This window comes from Lepisosteus oculatus, chromosome 5 (genome assembly GCF_040954835.1).
Source record: "Lepisosteus oculatus isolate fLepOcu1 chromosome 5, fLepOcu1.hap2, whole genome shotgun sequence".
NCBI lineage: Eukaryota > Metazoa > Chordata > Actinopteri > Semionotiformes > Lepisosteidae > Lepisosteus > Lepisosteus oculatus.
The window spans coordinates 58,039,236-58,055,705 of NC_090700.1; the positions used below are offsets into that span (position 1 = coordinate 58,039,236).

A 16,470-nucleotide genomic window follows, 5' to 3' on the forward strand; every position below is an offset into this window, starting at 1 on the left:
AAACAGTGCTCACAGAACTGACAAAGGCCAAAATGCTGAATTTCCTTTGGCAAGTTCTGAAAAGCTGTAGGGCTAAACTAACTGCCTGCCTTTTTTTCAAAAGAAACATTATCAAACACGGCAAAAATGTAGTTTTGGTTACAACCCATATACCACCCACCCCCCTACTCTTCCTACACAGACACATTGCCCCCCTACTCTCTCTCCTAACATTCTCCCAATTCCCCAAGTGCTTATTTCTCAAGGTGTGCCGAAACCAAACCTAATTGATTGATTGCTCCATTTTAATTAGCACAAATCTTTGCATAACCACCATAAGGAATTGAAGTGGGCGGAGTGATTTCTGACACTTATTTTTTTTGCTCAAGGATTCTTCAAACTTCAGTCCTTCATCTTTTTCCCTAGATTCTGCTTTTAAATTTTTATTTATGGTATCATTTATTTAATAAGTGATTATTTATTTAGAACATCAAATAATTCTTTATGAATATTCATATATTTGTGGAGATTTTAAATATTTAGATGTTCCTTTTGCTTCGAAGCTGCGCAATGTGGTCATCGGGCTTTGCTACTCAGGGAAATAAGAGCCAGTTTTGAGATTACAAATTGATTTTAATTCTTATCTTTTTGCACCTGAGTCTCTCATTGCATCCTCATACAGTGTAATTATTCAGGATGCATTATGGAAGACAGTATTCTGGTCACAGGGCTGTTTGGAAGACTTAGTGTGTGAAAATGCAGTATTTTGCTGTCATAGTCTATAAACAGAAGCAAGATTCCTTTTGCTGAGGGAATAAGATGTCAGGAAAGAAAACAAAAAAAAAAGTTCAAACGAATGTGTTAACTGCTTATTTTCTCTCCTGAATTATTGAATGTGAGGGACTCAGATATTTACCATAATGAGGCACTGATACTATAGGCTACAGCCTTACCCTACTACACCACGACCTCATGTACACTTATAAACTGCCAAACTCCCAGAGTCCTGCTGGACCAAATTCCATTAATCCTTAAAGAAGCTTAACCATTTTAGCCTAATGCACTTTCATTTTTACTTCTTGTTTTACAGGGTCTTTGTTGTGTAATAGTGGATTTTTCTAGAGTCAGTTCATTATCACAGTGGGGCCTTGATTCCCAAACACCAACAGTTATTTGACATTCTGGCAGGCCTGGGTCCTGCATTTAAATCAGTTTTGAAAGCTACGGTACAGCAGAGACCCTCACTTGGAACTAAACAGTGAAACAGTCATACTTCAAACTGGCTCTGCAAGGCAGAGGAACTGCGACTATAGTCCACCAAAGGAAATGTCTATAGGATATACCAAATGGGGTAATGTGGACACCCTGCTGAAGCAGGAAACGCTGCTATACTACAACACAACGCTCATAATGACTTACAAGGATGAACAGTGTTGAGGAGGAAGTGCCTGATTCATTCTGCATGCTAAATATGGCCTGTAATCTTTATTCCACTGAGTACCTTATTAAAACTGAAAGGAAGATGAAATTCTTCTTGCTGGGCCATCCGTTCTGGTGTTTATTAGAAGGTTTTCTCTGTTAATATTGAGGTTATGGTAACCTTAGCCGTGATAGATGCAGCCCATAACTTCAGGTAATAATAGCAATGATGGATTCCCACCTGAACCCTCTAGGTGTAATCTAACAGAATCTAAAAGATAAAGTGTCAGCGAGCTGCTGAAAGATACACAGGAAGGCTGCACAGTTCCGAGCTTGCTGTTTATCATGTGGCAGACGAGATGATGTTGTTGAAATTTATGACACTGGGTTTTTTCTTTAATTTATCATTTGTTAAGTATGGTGTTGTTGTTTTTCTGTATGATGAAATCCATCCCTTTGCCGTTTCCTTTGCAAAATCTTTAATGTTTCGAGCAAGAAAAAAATGCATCTTTTTATTCTTTTTTAACTTATTGTGTGATGTATTAATTAAATTGAACTTATCATGTTTTCTCATGCATTTTGGCAAAAGGATATTGTGAAAGTCACTGTTTGTCTTGCAGTGTACTCCAGTTTTGAATATGCACAAAAGGTATTTAGTAATATTTTAGTAATACTGCCTTGAAAGTCCCACAACAATACATGAATTAATAACCGCATGTTATTAAACAATTCAGTAATTATGAAAAAAGTCATTTCTGTAGGTATGCATTAATTATGAATTAGTCATTTTAATGAAAAATTTAACTTCAGCTATTATAAACCATTTATGAATCCTTAACATATAATTAAAGTGCCAAGACAGTAATATGCTAATAAACCAATTTCTCATTTAAAAACGAATGGCTCCCCTCAATTAAGTAATGAACCCAGTATTGCCTTTTTAAAGGATAACTTAATGAGTGAGTAATCAGAAGTTTTGCCTGAATTCCAAGAATGATCTTAACAATGAATTACTAGGCATTCGTCAGGACTTTGTGTTGAATTTGTCTGATTTAATATCTTATAAGACCCATGTTGCTCGAAAATGTCTGTGGAACATTTCCTGGAAAAAAAAACGCAATCGTGTGGTGTCTGGCATGCATAAATAATAATTATGTTTTAGTGCACATCAATACCGCTCTGTGTGACACATCTCAGTTTTGAAAAGTAAATCTAATTGAATTCACTCAAAATCTGCTCAAGGCTGCAGTTTTTATTTCAGACCTCACGTTAAATTATTCATAATACAGTGTTATTGTAAAGCTGGAGATTTCATTAGATACCAATTACAGCATAACAAAATACCTCATACATCTACTGTTTAAAGAAGAATTCCGTTCTGTCAGTGTGAGGGAATCTTAATCCTTTTGGATGCAGAAAGATTTTAAGAAATGCATTTTATAAAAATTTTCAGCAGAATTTTAATCTCTGTCTCATACAGTATACCTGCCTCTACCTTTGTGAGTTCCTCAATTTGTTTTCTATCTTTTGGATGGGCAAAGAAATTCCTCATGTCTAAAAACATACATTTCAATAAGTTCTCGGGCTACTAAAACTTGTTTCATGGCAAGAATGATGTTATTTTTTTCTGTGGGCTGAAAGTGTAAAGTAACTGAAAAGGTGATATATTTAGTTATAGCATATGTCACATCTGAAATATCTGCTGCAAAACAATTTGTCGACAGATTCAGCCTTGTGAAGCTTTTAGGATTTTAAAATTGGTTGGCCACAAAATGTGAGCTAACTAAACTAACAAATCAGAATTGACAAACCTAAAAAATCAGTTTGGTCATTTTATATGAATAAGTACCACAAAACCTGAAAGTGACACAAACTTTGTAATTGAAGGTTAACATAAAATCCTAGCATTGGCTAAGGAACTTAACTAATATATACAGTATCTCAGTCACTAATTCACATTGGGTTTAGCACTATTTTAATCCACATCATTATGTGTACAAACCATAACACTGTCACTCTTTTACTGTACTTCAAAGCTCAATCTTAATACTGTACTGCATTATTTTGGGAAAAGGCACCTTACAAAATAACTGAGCTACTCAAAACCGAGTACAGTATGATATAACATTATTTAATAATAATACAGTAGCATCTTAATTATTTTGACGCACATTTCTTAATAAGAAAATGTCTTTCATCCATTACAGTAAATTCTGTTTGATATCTCGTTAGCATGATCTGTCAGTCTGATTTTAATATGATCTTTTTAAACTTACAGTAGCTGGTCTCTTAAAAATAAAGAACTGACTGGAGATATGAACGAGCAGCAGTCTAGCATTTCAACGGGAGAGCTTGAGGATTTGAGGTGCTGCACTAAATAGACTTGTTATTAGGTTATTACATTTGCTCCCTTGGCTGTTCTTTTTCAGATCATCCTGTAATGTTATCAGTTCGTTTATGTTGTGATTCTTATACCTTAGTGTCTTGCTATTATAAAATTAATTTAGAGCGATCACAGTGTGTCTCTATTTGTTCTTTGCTTAGAAACACTAATGAACTTTGCTGAATATTATGCTTTCGGTATTTTTTCCACAGTAGTGAAAACATGCAAGGTGGCAAAGCCATTATTCCATTACATGGTAATTAATGAAGCTCATTTGTGTAACTGTTATTAAGCCTTTGAACGATTGTTTGTGTTCAGTTGAAATGAAATGCATCCCAGACCCCATTCATTGTGGAAGATAAATTAAAAGAGCACTGTCGCTTTTTGAAAAATGTTATTTTATTGGCTGTAATTTTTCACCGTACCTTAGGGGCAGGAATGACAGGCAAACACTGCAGTCTTCCTTCATGTTGATATCCTTTTTTAGTCAAACTACCCTGGGAATACACTAAGTGTGATTTATTCTTCCCTTGACCAGTAAAAGGTGTCAGCCAGGTGAAAATGGATGCTGGGGCTGTTGACAGGAGACATGGCCAGGCGGTTGTCCTGTTCAGTCACACTAAATAAAAACTAGAAAAAGAGGATTTTTTGCTCTAGTGCGGTTTACAGTATTGTGCTTTTACTAGTTATTCTGTGTTTCGCTAGCTTGCACAATTCATCCTCCATGTACTTTAGCAGTGTTTATTTACATATACTGTAGATATACTGTATTTTCCCTCGTTTATACTTGCATTTTGACTACCTTGATCTCTATTTTATTATCACGTATTTTTCGTAATTGTATTCTGTTTATTAGCCTGTCTCTTACAGACGCATTATGTGTATTTGTTTCCATTGCTACCACCCTTTCTGTCCTGGAGTGTGCTCAATATCTCGAAGGCAAAGATCTGATTTCCCACCAGAACAGATCAAATTTGCTCTTTTGTTAGTTATTTCTCTCTAAGTATTGAGACACTGGATAATTTTTTCTGGGTTTGGCTGCGTACAGGAGGAGTAGATAAAAAGAATAAGTTTTTGGAATGGCAATGGAGGAGATACTGAACGACAATACAGTACAGCAGAGGGACTGCTATTGTAAATCTCAGGGAAAAAAGGGATAGGATTTCCATAGGATTTATATTTAGCATTTAGGATGCATTTTATGAAATATTTTATAAATAATATGAATATATTAGATGAGGAGCCACACATTCGTAAGTCATTTAGTATGCAATGCCATAGCAACAAGACGTTACGCCTTTATCTTTTTAGAGCTCATGGTTCTTAAACTGTTCTTTTGCCCACATTTCCCTTTTTAATCAGAAAATGTTTGGGGTTCCCTGCAGCAGGGATCTAGATAAAAGGATTAGCTTAGCCTCTACTACTTAATGACGCTTATACTTTGCCAGACAGCCAAAAAAAAAAGAAAGAAGAACGAAAAGATGGATTCGAAATGCCTATTTGAATGTGTTTTTTTCATTCCCTCATTATGTATTTGAAACAGAATATGTAAGTTTTCCTTTACATCATTTAGCTGGTGTTGATTATTCAGTACTTGTCACAATTGCTACATCAAAAATGTCTACAGTACTTTCAAATTACACCAATGTCCATCCAAAATTTGCCATCCAAAAATTGTTAAGAGACAGTGATTTTCTGTTTCTTATACAATCTAAGAATTCACCACTCATGTGACTGGTAGAGATGCATCTTATAAAATAAAATAAAAATAAGAAATTCTACTTAAGCTTTTATTTCAAAGTCTTTTCAGCAATACGATCAGTGTCATTATGACCATGACTGAGTAATTACTTATTTTCTGTAAGAAAGAGATCTTTTTATTTTTCAGAAATCTTGATTGAAAGTATTTTTGCCATAATCAGAGAGTTACACTTTCTGAGGAACGTATTTTTATTTCCTGAAATCTCCTAAAGCATTTGACGAGTCTTTAAAATCTGTACAAAATCTCAGGCGTTCTTCAGATTCATGTCTTGGTTTCACATTTCACGCTTGTGAAAATTCTGAAACTTCCATGTATTCTGAGCAACATCTTTGCTTAAACACCAAGCAGAAAAGAATGAAAATACTATTTTGGCTATGGAAAAATGGCTACCAGTGAAACGGTGGTTACAAGTCAGTACTTAAAACTCTCTCATGCAGAGCAGTTTCACTCTTCACTTAACAAGGAAGCTACAGGAAGCCTTTGCTACAGTCTGAAGGTCTTCCATTCCTGGGACTGTATGGTGGGGACTAATGAAATGGAACTGACTCCAATGCTGTCTGTATTAGAATCAGTCTATGACTTACATTTCACAAGGAATAACAACACCCAAGGATTTGATATGATTGAGGATGTTTATGGGGTATCTAGGCATAGTATCTACAGTAGGTATCAAGGCTATTAGAGTAGGGGTATAACCCCAGCATCCTGGCCAAATTTCCCATTGGCTTTTACCAATCATGGCCTCCTAATAATCCCCATCTCTGAACTGGCTTCATCACTCTGTTCTCCTCCCAGCTGAGAGCTGGTGTGTGGGGAGTGTACTGGCGCACTATGGCTGCCGTCACATCATCCAGGTGGGGCTGCACATTGGTGGTGGTCGAGGGGAGCCCCCATTACCTGTAAAGCGCTTTGAGTGGAGTGTCCAGAAAAGCGCTATATACAGTAAGTGTAAGCAGTTATTATTATAGTGATATTTGACTTAACCTGCTTGGCTGAGGACCTGGACATCGGACGAGGAGACTGGGACCCCTACACAGAGTGAGGAGCTACATAGTTAGGAGAGGTGGAGAAGTGAAGCATGAGACAAGATTCAAACAGAGGGATTTGTGTAATATGTATCTTCGATAAATAATGTCAGGTACGATTATGATGTAGATCTGCTGTGGTATTGGGCTTTGTTGTCATCCTCTCTTCCAAACTTCAGTTTATATAAGACATTATATCAAATTCTTTTGAACACAATATAAATGAATCATTTGAGAGCTACATAAAACAGATAATGAGTTTTACATTAAAAAATTAAGTTTTGTTGCTCAATTTATTTTTTTTAATATTTATGTATGCAGTTCTTTCCTCTTGTATTTGGGTCTAATCCTTCAATTTTTTTAACAGCCATCCCCATAGGAGCAATCCAAACCCACATTCTGTAAAGCAAGTAGCTGGTGGTTCACACAAATACACAGTATATTTACTTGTTTTTTAAACTGCTTTTCTGTTTGAGCTTACATGAACCATCTTTCGTGCTGAAAGGTTTTCCTAAATTCCTTTCTCATCAGATGCATCTAAATCACTTCATCTTGTGAGAGCATTAACGTACTGTACCTAAAGCTGTTCCTTTCAGACAGAAACTTTGTAATGGTGATGGTTGAAACAACTTGGTATTCAACATTGTATTTGTTCAAGAAATGTTCAATTTTTGCGTGATATTTAGGTATCACAGTCTGTTTACTGCTGAGTAATCCATATTGAATTGGAATACTAACCACTGACTAACATAAATAAATTTAAATGTGAACAGAAGAGAATATGTCAGGATTTTAGGTAACTACACAGTTGCAAACAGCTGGAGCCCTTGCATAAATACATCCCTGCCCTGCTGGTTGGATTAATGGAAACCAGACTTGTAACTCAATGTGTGCATTAAATCAAGCACAGGTGATGTCATTTTTTATTGATGTCTACATGGAAGTTTATGAAATGAGCACTTCTTCACACCATAATGACTCTTGCTCAGTCTTTTAAAGAGAGTAAGTGTCTGGGGCTTGTTTCTTTGTGCTGTAGATTTTACCTATTTTCGGAGCAAATGTGTGCAAGTTGCCCCTCTCCGTAATTGGAAAAAATCAAATCTCATAAAGGGATGTTTAATGCTCAATGTATTGCTATTGCAGGATGTGTCTAACAGTAGTTTTCATTCTGTGTATAAAAAATACAGTAATTCACACTCAGGCTTCTTGTTATCAGAATATGGCACATGTCTGTTGTGAGGATTTGATTTCAAGAAATGATGGAGGCATTGTTTTGTTTTAAAAACATTTTTGACACTTAATAAAGACAGTGGATGGAGTACGTTGTAGTTCAGTGGAGATGTGTACCCTTGTGGAAAAAACTTGATCATATTCGAGATCATAACAGGGTATGACATTAAACATTGTGCTTTTGCTTTGTACATCTAATTACAAATGTTTCATTTAGTACTTTTTTTCAACATTGATTTTGTTATGGAAATAATACATTTGCAATTACTTTTAAATTGTAAAGGCGAAGCAGCAGGTAAGGTGAAGGTATCTAATTTGTTGTAAGATCCTTCATAATAAAATAATGTCACTAAAAAAGCTTAAACATTTATCTAAAGAATATTGTTTATGTACTTCATGAGTCCTCATTCAAATTAAAAAAACATTTCAAAAAGCCCACTCCAGATGCATAATTCTTTTAATGATTTTTTTTGTCCTCTGTAAGAATAAATCACTGACAGATACAGTATTTATCATTCTTTTCTTATAGGATCTTCCTGAGTACTGTCATTCAAAAAAGTAATAGAATTCAATTAATAATGGTCTAAAACTTAATACAGTTTTAATTTAAAAGACTTTAATGATAAAATAACTAATTGCTCTGCCTCATAGGTGCAAGAAAGACAAAAAGTAATTTATTTTAAAATGGATTCTGCAAGTCTCATTATTTTAAGAAACTTTATAAGATGTCTTAGTCTTGCTTGCAAAATATATGATGAAGACTTAAAAGTTACAGTATTTTATGTTGCTACACCTTTGCAAGACACTGATGCCCGTCAAAGATTTAAATTTGACTGGTGCATGTGAACAGTACTCAAGACTCGGATGCCTAAAGCCTCATGCGCTGACCTGATTTTAGAAATGTGGACAATTTACAAAACAGCTGGCGATCAATTGAAGACCACTTGAAATGTGCCACCTATCATTTTACATTAAGAAACATGCTGTTCAAAATTGGTGATGTTTTTTTTTCAGGCCGATCTGTTCTCCTCATGGTGCTGCGAGGACCAAATTAAAGAGTGTTCCATCTCCCTCCCTGCTCTCTGTATTAGAGCTCCATGTTGATGACAGCAGGCCCCCGAAGAGGGCTGTATCAGTGCTTGACATGGCTTCAGACAGGGCAGGATTAAGATTTTACAGTAACTCAAGTGAAAACATGTTTTGTTTTTGTTTCCCTAACAGAATAAGCCTTCTTTTCTGCTGCTCTGTTTGTCTACTTGCTGTACATGTGAATGTCTGACAAGGCAGTAATGATGTAGCAGCGAAGTGGATGTTAATTTTACTGAAATGCATACTGGCCAGTTACTAAGTAATGGCAGTCACAGAAAACAAGGGGCACAGAAGCAGACAGTGGGCTTGAGTATGAGCAGATTTCTGCGCTGGTTGTGATGAATTCGGATATGCTGAATCGGCAGCGAATGGAATCACTACACTCCCAGCAGGTGTCACTATTACATAATAAGGAAGTTGTACACTTGTCATTGAGAAAAAAAGGATAAAGACAGCAGCAATAAACGGCGACACTGGAACTTGAGAGTCTTTCTTCTTTTAAGCTGTACTGTCTCTTCACATGAGACAGCCTTTTTCCCAAGACCTTCCTGAGGAGCAGTGAGTCTCAAGGCAACACAATTTCAGGTGGGAACTGCAAAGGTGTAAAAAAAAATAAGACAGTATATAAATGTAGCAATTGAAAAAATGCATTTTATGTTCTACCAAATCAATACTGGAACAGGTGGAGTATGTGCTGTGCTTTATTACATTAGTCTACACCTGTAGGGTAGTGTTAAAATTTATAGAGCAGTAAACTGAATTGACTCGAGGGTAGAGACAAATTTATTCATGTCTGGACAAACTGCATTGTACTGTATACAGGAGACCCCTCCACATGATTGTAGCCTGTTGCCTGCCATTCCTCTAACTCTTACTTGGAAGTAAGCTGTTTGCTTTCTCAATTGAGCAATCTGACAGTGATTGTCTAACAATTTAAAGACCTGGAGCTTTCTAAAAATGTCTGAGAAATATCAGTTTTCTGTTTATATGAGTATGACTTTAAGTCACGAAATGACTGCTAATCATTTCTTTACAATCTGATGCACATCAAAAACACAATTCACGAGGAATGACAACCCCCCAAAATCGAAGCGTAACGAACTCTTGTGGAGTGAATATTTGGCTGAGGGCCGACCTCCTGGCCGTAGGACGAGGAGGCCAGGACCCCCCCGCCAGGTGACCAAGGGGCAGCTGCAGAGGTGGAGCTGGGGTGAGGTGGGATGCAGAAGTCGCACGCGAGGGAGAGAGAGATGGCATTCGGTATTTATGGTGTTCGGTGGAGGAAGGACGAAGGGAGTGATTGCTAATCGCTGATGGCTGGGAATGACTGAGCGTGGCTGTTGTCATCCCTCCCGAACTTCAGTTTAATAAAATCCATAAAACTATGCGTTACATCAGTTTTAATTTATGCAAATTGGATATACAGTACTAATTAGTAGTAGTAATTGAATATACAGTACATTATATTATTTATATTTTTAATTCTTAAGCATATTTGTTGATTGAGATAACAAAATGTCAAAGTCAACATGCAATTTCAGAAATGCAAGGGTGCTCAGTGTTTGTTAACTGAGTTGAACTAAAATGACTAAAAGTTGATTAATAACTATTCATAAAAACACAAAAACACTTTTAATTAACACAAAAAAAGGAAAAGATATGAACATGACACACTTAAATAATGAAGATTGGCAGGTTATTATTGGTATGACTGAAGATATGTGAGAAAAGTTGCCTGGAGAATGAAATGTTGTGCTTGAACAATCGACAGAGTAGTCTGGAGAAACCAGGAAACTAGTTGTGTGAGTGACTAGCCTTGTCCTGGTACACAGAGCCATCACACTGGCCTGGGACAGTCACATTCTTCTGAGCCCTTAGGGCAGTTGTTTTCAGACTGCAGTGCCAACATGACAAGAACTTCCAGGAAGAAATAACTTCAGCAGAATACCTGCAGCCTCCCATCTTCTTTAAAAATGCATGCTTGGAGGCCGTTAAGGAGTACTGCTGACAGATGAGGGGCAAAAGTGCTGTGTGCAATGGACTACAGATCATCTAAGGTGGCAGCAGAGAGTGATGAAGTGTTTTATTCTCTGATGAATGCTATTTTGCCCTTGACAGACCCGACAAAAGGTAATGTGTGTGGTGATGCCACGGTGAATTCTGTTGATGGCAATGCTGTTTGCACCAATCAGTGTGGGGGAAGGGGGTGAGTAGAACTGTATAGGTGTGAGTGAAGATCTGCCTTTGGACCTTATATGAGGACTGAGGACAACCCAACTTCTCAGCAATGTTTCAGCGAAGTCCTGGAGCCAGTATTTTCCCATTGCCTGCGAGCTAGTCCGAAAGCGATGGTCTTCCAGTATGACAGTGCAAGTCCACACAGCACCGGTATTACAGCGGCATGATTTAAAGAACACAATGTCAAGGTCTTGCCATGACCAGCCTTTTCCCATGGTCTTAAGTCAAATAGAATACCTATGGGACCAACTCATCAATGACGAGAAGAGACAACTGTGAACAGCCAAACACTACTAACTGTGCTGAAAGAGGGGTAGAATTCCATAGCCATGTGCCAGATCTGTACATCAGTGTTACCAGGATTGTGTTAATACTCAGGGAGGTCAAACATTTTAATTTGGGCTGTGTGTCGTATATCAGCCTTGAAAACTAATGATTCATCAGTCTGTTTTTGTGTTCACATTTTCTGTGATTTTGAATGACATCTATGTTTAAAATAACTTTGACTAAATCCATTAGATCCAAGTGAGGAATGTCTTTTGCACATCGGTAATTTGACTTTAAAGCGAGCAATGTGCAGTTATAAAACAGAGAGCGAATCCTGTGCAGTCAAAGGACACCAGGCATGTTGCATATGCTTAGCAGACTGACTGAGATGGTTGTGAATGTGTGCATAATAATCCAGATTAACCATAATAATTATGTTGTTGAGGACCATTAATTTTGGTTTGTTGGTGGGGGTGGCACATAAATAATATCACAGTGTCTTAAGGGTCTCTTGTAATAAATGGGCACCCTTCCAAAGATTCATTTCAACTCTTCTAATTGGCCTTATTGCAAATGAAAAATTAAAGGGCTGGCTTCCCTATTAATGCTGACTTTTATAGATGAGTTGCTGTTGTACTTAATAGACCAGCTCAGTTGTCCCTTTTATTCTGCTGTAGTGTACTGTCCACTGTGATGTATTATGTTAGGTGAAAACTTGGAATAACACACTAGGATTGCAACCTGTATGATGGTCTCTGGCAGCAGCCCAGAATTTCTAGCAAAAATAATTGTTGCTGTTAAGTCCACCCTTTCTAGTAGCATTAGAGAGGGTCTGTAAATGTCCCATAGCTGTCTGGGTGGAAATGTGAGGAAGGGAGGTAAGATGGGCAGAGTCTTCTGCTGAAGGGAATATACCATTTGTTTGGTTATTTAAAAGGTGAATAGGTCCAGAGCTTGAAATGTGTGCAGTTGTCTCCTGCTGGTTTAAGAATATATACATGTTTGCAGTGTAGAAGCACAAATTCTGTACTTTTTTTCTGATTGAGTGTTTTGGGGTTATAGTCATTTGGTTGTTTTAAATAGTTCCTACAGTCACTTAAGTCTTACATACATTATTTGTGTAATGTATTCAGTGTAATAAGAGTGTTTTTTTTCCTTTTAAAGTGTAATATAGACCACAAGTCTGATAACAAATAGATGGATCATTTTGTAGAGCCATTGAGAGTGGGACCATTTCCCTTTTCCCAACCCTAGATACCACTACACAAGATACACATCCTTTCACACAGTTACTGACAAACCTAAGCACAATATACTGTATGCTTTATATGCATTTAAAAATGAACACTAACAGGACTTTCTAATACTGCTGTAATCCTGCTATGAAGGCAGTTTCTTTCTGTTACTTATTATGCATGAGCTTATTTTCTGACACATTTGTTTGACTTTTCTAATCATAGTTCTCCAAATACAGATAGGACATAGTTGGTAGGTTAAAATATTATTTGCACATTGCAAACAGTCAGCATAAAAAGGATTTTTTCCATTGAGACAATTAATAGTTCCGGCTCCTTGTCTGTTTATTTCTCATTGTCTAATTACAACATTACTTGCATATAAGTATATACTGTGTACTAATATACTGTGTACTGGGCGGAGTGGTGGCTCTGTGGCTAAGGATCTGCGCCTGTGGCTGGAAGGTTGCCGGTTCAAATCCCGCAGCCGGCAGAGGAATCCTACTCCGTTGGGCCCCTGAGCAAGGCCCCAACTGCTCCAGGGGTGCTGTACAATGACTGACCCTGCGCTCTAACCCCCAGCTTCTCTCCCTGTCTGTGTGTCTCATGGAGAGCAAGCTGGGTTATGTGGAAAGACAAATTCCTAATGCAAGAAATTGTATAGGTTAATAAAGTGATGTTATTATTAATACCAGAAGTTACACAACTAAAAAATGGTGGCATTTGGCTCTTCCTTGCTTTTCCCACTAGGAAAAAAGGGATGTCTTTAAAAAATGGCTACTTTCAACTGATAACACCATCCTTTCATCTTAGTGGCTTTGATGCTGCTGTTATACTACAGCACTTGGTGTTTATCATTGTGCTACCATCTTTGATGTGCTTTGCACAGTCTTTAAGATACTCAAGCATAACACAAAGCACGGTGCTCCCGTATTAAAAAAAATGCAGTGGTGAGAATAAATGACAGAGGTTCGCCTTTACAAAACTTGGACAACAGAAGGTTTGTTGCTTCAAAATTCTGTTGGTCTTAAGAAATGGGGATTTCCTTTAATGGTGAGAGTGTTTGAAATTCACAAGCATAAACAACTGATGGATAGCTCTTCAGATACTCTAGATATCTTGGTTAAAGGCTGACCTGTCTTTGCTTCACATCAAGTGGATTTTCCCTCAACTGTTTTATGCCTGCATAGTGGAAGCAGAAAGGCCAGGATCTCAGATGTTCAGCTTTTCAATATTCCAGCTGGCACCTCAGGCATTTTCAAGTGGGCTGAAAATGTTCAGTGCTTTGGAAGAGTCAGGAAGCAGAAATGAAGGCCCTAAAATATTTATCACATACCTTTCTTTGTTATTGTATGTTTTCGGCAGACTGTAAATGTTTCATTGGTGGCTGAAATACAAGTGTAAAAGGGATGGGTCTACCCGTTGCCATAGGAACGATGGGGAGATGAAGATGTTGCTCACTTTGGCTGCTATAGAGACTTTGCGTTACTGCAAGAAAGTGAAATGGGGAAGCAGGTTGGGCGAGTACAATAAAGGACCAAAAATAAACATTGTAAAGGTTACGACCCCAAGTGTGTAGGGGTAAAGGGGTGTAACATTTAGGATACATTTTGGAAGCAGGTGGGTTCTGGTGAGGGACTAGGAAGAGTGATGACAAGGGTGGGTACAAAAGTGATGATTTTAAGTTGAATAAGTGACTGGGTAAGGGAACTAGAGTGGTGCCAAAGACAGGAAAATAACAAACGAAATGGAGCTGGCTAGGAAGGTGAGGGAAAGCTAACCTGACTGCAAAAGAAAACCTGAAACACACGGTCTTCGGCGTCTTCACCCTAGCTAACCTCCACTGACTACCCAAAACCATACGAGACAAATGGCACTCACCCATACTAAACTAGTGTGATTAACACAAAATCAACTAAGTGTGGAGAATGTACCCAACAACCTAAACTAACCTTATACACAAGTTCACACAAAAACACAAGTGAACTAGGAATACAAATAAGGGAAACAAGAGTAATCAACAGGAACAGGGTACAAAAGAACACAAAGGTTGAACATATAACACGTTAGGGCAAGGTAATGGCAAAACAAGGATAAACACAAACAAACGAAAGTACAAAGAGACAAACACAAACACAAACACAAACACAAACACAAACACAAACAAACCAACAAAGCCGAAGCAATAACCAAAAGCGAAGCGATAACCAAAACCAAACGGGACCAAAGTCAAACAAAAGGCCTCTCCTTTCTGAAAACCTCCATGTTATATACTGAATAAGATGCACTCTGATTGGCTGAGATGCTGATTAATGATGATGATGTCATATGGAACAGTGGTGTAATGGTGGGCCAATGGGGGAGGGAGAACAATCAAAGATCAGCAGTGTGGAACATAACAACAAACACACATAGACCACACACGGACGTAACAGTACAGTATAGATGTTTGTATGTTATAGTAAGCTCTTGATCTCATACCCTCTATGTGATCTTTATTAATCTTTACAAATGTTTAGATTTAAACTGAGTGACCCAAAGTATTGATACACCCAGCTTCATTGATTTTCTTTAATAAACTAAAATTACAAAATAAAGTAATATCAAAGTTATAAAAAAGTGACTCATCTGTGGGTTTGGTACCTTGATCCATAGAATGTTAATAGAAAAAACTAATGTACTCTTCATGTACTCTTCTGGGCATTTTAGAACCCATATAAATGTACTGTACAATTCCTGACCAATCTGTAGCTTTGCAGAGAGGACTTAATTAGCATGTGGGAGGAATGATGTATACATTTCCTCTACTTTAAGGCAGGACTAGTGAAAATCAGTTACTGTATGGCTGCTTAGAAAAGGGTGCCAGAACTTTGACATTGCTATAGGAACTCAAGTCCTACTGCTATAGGACAGTACATTGGCTGTCTTACTCTAAGTAACTAGTTAGCTGTTTTATTAAATATAAAACTCAGGTGTTTTTATTTAGTACTTTGGGATTAAAGTTATGGTGATAAAAAGGTTAAGAAACTGGTACATCCTTTTCTGTTTATGTGATGATTTGTTAAAATAATCTTCTTAATAAATGCTACAAATTTGTAGCATTATACTGTATTATTTTTTCTTTTGGATAGTTATTTAAACTGATACCTTACTATTAAAAAAAACACATAGTTTTTTATTTAATCAGGAGTAAAGGAAGGTGAAAGGGGGATGTGTGTTTGTGTAGAATAAGGTAAGGATTTGAATTCTTCCTTAGCAGTGTACAGTGTCTTTAAAAGGACACAACATGCAATTTTGAATTTCCTCTGTTTTTGTTCATGTTTTTATGAAACAAGGATTTTGTGCAGCCATTTAGTATGTGTTAACAAAGCAGAAGGAGGGTCTTTGCGAACTCACAAGGGGTTTCACTGCAAGTGCTTGTGCAACTGGCTGCTTCCTCCAAAAAATGGCAGCTTTGCCAAACGTGCCCATCATCGGCTTCTCAGAGGAATTCCTGGAATGGCCAAGCTGGGAAAAAAAGACAGAGCAAAAAAAAAAAGAATGAAAGCAGATGAAAGGGAGAGAATGTGAAGACAAATGTGTGATACTGCAATATGTCGAACAGGAGTGCAGCTGAAGCAGGCTGTATGACAAAATGTGCAAGTATGAACGTGACACATCTGCTGTAGCTTTGATCAGGTTTTTATTCTACTGTACAATTAAGATGAGAAATTTAAGGGTCTTCTATTGTCGGGAAATGTTTTTAAATGAATGCTTTAATTAAGCACATTTAACTTTTAAGAATAAATCACTGTGTGAAAATGTTCTGCAAGTCATTAAACAAATCTGACCTGTGCAGTCTAA

General features: G+C 37.3%; 1 protein-coding gene across 1 annotated transcript in view; it reads left to right on the forward strand.

Annotated features, from left to right (window-relative positions):
- The window catches only part of roraa (RAR-related orphan receptor A, paralog a), a 264,425-nt gene that overhangs the window by 105,668 nt on the left and 142,287 nt on the right, over positions 1-16,470 (forward strand). The window lies entirely within an intron of this gene.